Source organism: Crocuta crocuta, unplaced genomic scaffold (genome assembly GCF_008692635.1).
Source record: "Crocuta crocuta isolate KB4526 unplaced genomic scaffold, BGI_CrCroc_1.0 scaffold466, whole genome shotgun sequence".
Classification (NCBI taxonomy): domain Eukaryota; kingdom Metazoa; phylum Chordata; class Mammalia; order Carnivora; family Hyaenidae; genus Crocuta; species Crocuta crocuta.
The window spans coordinates 8,521,513-8,525,218 of record NW_027529672.1 but is presented as its reverse complement, the minus strand read 5'-3'; the positions used below and the strand labels follow the sequence as shown (position 1 = coordinate 8,525,218).

The 3,706-nt window shown below is 62.9% G+C and overlaps 1 long non-coding RNA gene across 1 annotated transcript; it reads left to right on the top strand.

Annotated features, from left to right (window-relative positions):
- The first annotated feature begins 997 nt into the window (after positions 1-997).
- On the top strand, positions 998-1,666 carry LOC144230612 (uncharacterized). The gene is made up of 2 exons (XR_013334825.1): positions 998-1,089; positions 1,345-1,666. It is a non-coding gene; the product is annotated as an uncharacterized LOC144230612 (long non-coding RNA).
- The last annotated feature ends 2,040 nt before the right edge of the window (positions 1,667-3,706 follow it).

Genomic DNA, 3,706 nt, shown 5'->3' with positions numbered 1-3,706 from the left:
TGCCCCACGCCCCACCCCAGAGCCCCAGGGACTGCTGGGACCTTGGAACACAGGGCCAGCAAGAACACCCATCCCTCATTTAGCTTTGTGGCCCCCGGCAACGTCCCTGAATGAGCCCCTACTTGGTGGGGCAATCGCTTGTCCCTGAATGGACCCCTACTTGGTGAAGCTGTATTGTTATGCTGGCCAGGTGCCCCGGGCGACTTCCTTATCTCCCCGGGGCAGGGGCACCGCCCGGCCCACCTGGTTCTCACTCCCATTGAGGGTGGGGCCGGTTACTATTTGGAAAATGCTCCCTGGGCGGTTTTGGTAAAATCCTCTCAAATCTGCAGGGGCCTGGTCCTAGGCCGGCCAAAGTCTCAGGGCCCAGCCACCCAGAGAAGTCACTTCCCCGGGACAAAAGGAGCTCCTTTCCAGGTGTGCATGAACTGCCCTGAGAAGTCCTGCTTCCCAGGCGGAGCTCCGGCAGGAGGCTCCGGCCTGCCTGGGGCTGGGACTCGAGCGCACCCGGTCAGGGCGCTCCCGGGTCATGCTGGGGCAGCATGACCAAAGCGGAGGAGACTCTCCAACGCCCACCCCTACAGGCTCAGGCAGAAAACGCTCGCCCACCCGCGCTGGCCTGGGCCGGGGCACAGGCCTGGTGGGCGAGGCCAGTGTCACCAGGGCCCCGGCCTCCAGCTCCCCATTCCGCCCGGGAGACCGTCTTCACCACGGCCTGACCTTAAGCCTGGCCCGAGACGTGCGCGCGCTCACAGAATCAACTCGGGAAGAACACAAATCTTTTATTGAACATGGCCAGACTNNNNAGCCGACGGCCAGGGACACGGTCTGGTCGAAGGAGCCGCGCAGCTGCTCCACGTGCTGGTTCAGGGTCAGCAGCTGGTCGCGCAGCGGACCCAAGATGGCCACGATGTCGCCCAGGTGCCCCAGGGTCTGCAGAAGGGCGGCGTTCAGCGACGGGGGCGCGGACTGCGGGGGCGCGTGGTCTTCGGGGCNGGCCTGGGTCCTGGCCAGAAACCACCTGACACACAGCGGTTGTACTTTCTAGACTCTGGAGTTGACGTACAAACGGATACGGCGGCGCGCAAGGTTCGATTCGTTTTTACGCATGTGCTGTGCCCTTTCACCGCCGCGCAGACCGAGCCGTGGAACCTTCCAGCTCCCGAAGGCGCCCCCGCGCCCCTCCCATTTGCCCTGGGCGTGTCCTCGCCGGTGGTTCGCGGAGGCGCTGGGCTTGGGCCCCGCCCCCGCCCTCCCGCCGCGTGGTTCCGGTGTGACCCCGGGTGGGGTCGGGGCGGGCTCCGCTCGGAACCGGTGTCGCGATCCCCCTCCCCCCCTTCACAGAAAAGTGCCCTGCTTGATTCCAGCACCTACAGCTAACAGCAGAGTGACAGTATGGACGCTACCTCCTGCCGTCGGGAATCATGGGTGCCCCGCGTCGCGGGTTCTAGTCAACACGATTCTGGAAGCCTCGCCAGAGCAATAAGACAAGAAAAAGGAGTAAGGGTTGCAAAGGTTGGAAAGGAAGTAGAACCATCGTCATTTGTAGGCGATACGGCTGTAAACACGGGAAATACAAAATGATTCGCAGCCACGTTATTAGAACGAGTAACTGAATTTAGCAAGGTCGTTGAGTACAGTGATAAAAATCCGTTGTATTTCTGTATACTAGCTGTAGTCATTTTTAGAACTTTTTAGTTTGGGGCAGTTGTAGATTGGCAGCCAGGTGGCACAGAAGGGCCGGAGACCCCGTGCCCCCCCCCCCNGTGGCGGGGCCCCCCCGCCCCCCCCCCCCCCGGGGAGCGTCTCGTGGGACCTGGCACCTTTGTCAAAGCTGAGAGACTCGCGTTGGCATGACGCCGTTGACCGAGCCGCACGCTTGACTTGGGTTTTACCAGGTGTCCCACACGCGAGCCCGTTGGGTCCCGGGGCCCGGGCGGGGTACCGCGCTGCGTGCCGTCGCCGCCCTCCTCTGCCCCCTCTGGACCCTGGCCGTTTCTCACGCTTGTCGACCACGTGCTTTGTGGGTGTCCTTCACCGTGGGTTTGTCAGATGCCCTCTCATGATGAGCCTGGGCTTACGGGCTTTTGGGAAGAAGACCCAGACGTCCCCGCGGTGCCCAGCACCTCTCCACTGCCGGGTCACCCTCTTCCCTTACGTGCCCTGCGGTGAGCACCGGTCACCAAGTGCACCCCGCACGCGGGGGTGAGCGGGCTGCACTTTGAGGGCGGCGGTTGCGTGTTTGGGGCCCTCCTGTAATTCTCCCTGGTCAGGGCCTCGTGCTGTCCTGCGCGTCGGGCTGCTGTGCCGCACCCTCCCCCGGAGGGGCCCGATCGCCTCAGCTCTCTTCCTCTTTCCTCTTGTCCTATGTCCTTCTGACGTGCCCCCACCCCCAGTACGTTCCGCTTTGTTCCACTACCGGAGGTTTCTGCTCATCTGTGCCTCCCCCACTCCAGCCCTCGTGTCAGGCATTCTGCCGTCTCTCCAAAAACCTGTGGTTCCTTGTTTTGGGAGACTGGTAGCTGTCATCCAGGACCAGGATGCGGGTCGCCTGCTGCTACGGGGCTGGCGGGGCCGCTGCTTCCAGCCCACTGAGTCTCCACGGGGAGTAGTTCACCCCCCAGGGAGTATTGGTTGATGTCTGGAGACGCTGGTTGTCATAACTTGGGGGCTGCTGCTCGCATGTGGGGGGCAGAGACCAGAGGTGCTGGGAAACAGCCCACAGTGCCCAGGATGGCCCACGGCAAGACCGTCCACCGAGCGCGTCAGTGGAGCCGTGACTGGGCCCTGCCCTGGCCCTGTGAAGGCTGAGCAAGGAAGCACGTGCCGGGGCGCCCACCCACGTGCCCACGCACGCCTTGCCTCCCCGCTGGCTGTGCTGCAACATCTTTGACAGCAGGAGGCCCCGGCTGCCTTATCTACAACTTAGGTATTTATTGATCAGCCCCAGGGTTGCTGACTCGAGTTCCCGTGAGAAGTCAGCCTGTCTACCGACTGGAGTGCAGTCCTAATATGGTCTTGCTTCACAATTTCCTTTCCTTTTTTTTTTCAAAAAATGTTAATGTTTTATTTATTTCCGAGAGAGAGAGAGACAGCGTGAGCAGAGGAGGGTCAGAGAGAGAGGGAGACAGAATCCGAAACAGGCTTCAGGCTCCGAGCTGGCAGCACAGAGCCCGACGCGGGGTTCGAACCCGAGAACTGAGACCGTGACCTGAGCCAAAGTTTGACGCTTAACCAACTGAGCCACACAGGCGCCCCCACAGTTTCCTTTCAAAACGGTTTTCCAGGGAGACCTGGGTCAGCCCCCCAGAAGGGCGGGAGGCAGCTGAAGACGCCAGGGCAGCTCCAGGCCCCGCGTGCCCGCGGGGACCCCGCCCGCCCTTGGAGCAGGCTTCAAACGGCAGCCGCAGCCGCGGCAAACAACCCCAGAGCACCGTGCGGGGCCGAGGCGGCGGGCAGGCCGGCCNGGGGCGCTCCCCGGAGCACGACACACCGGGCCAGCCTCCGTCCGGCCTAGGAGGGGACTGCGCAGGGTGGGGACCTGGGAGTCCTGGCTCGTTCCGGGGCCTGAGGGGTCACTGGCGGTCAGGTGTCCTGGAGAAAGACGTGTTGATTTGATCAGGCCCAGTGACGTGGAACGAGACCCCGGTCTTCGTGTCTCGGGGGGGAAGAGAGACCAGGGGTTCGTGACTGTAAGGTGGGACAG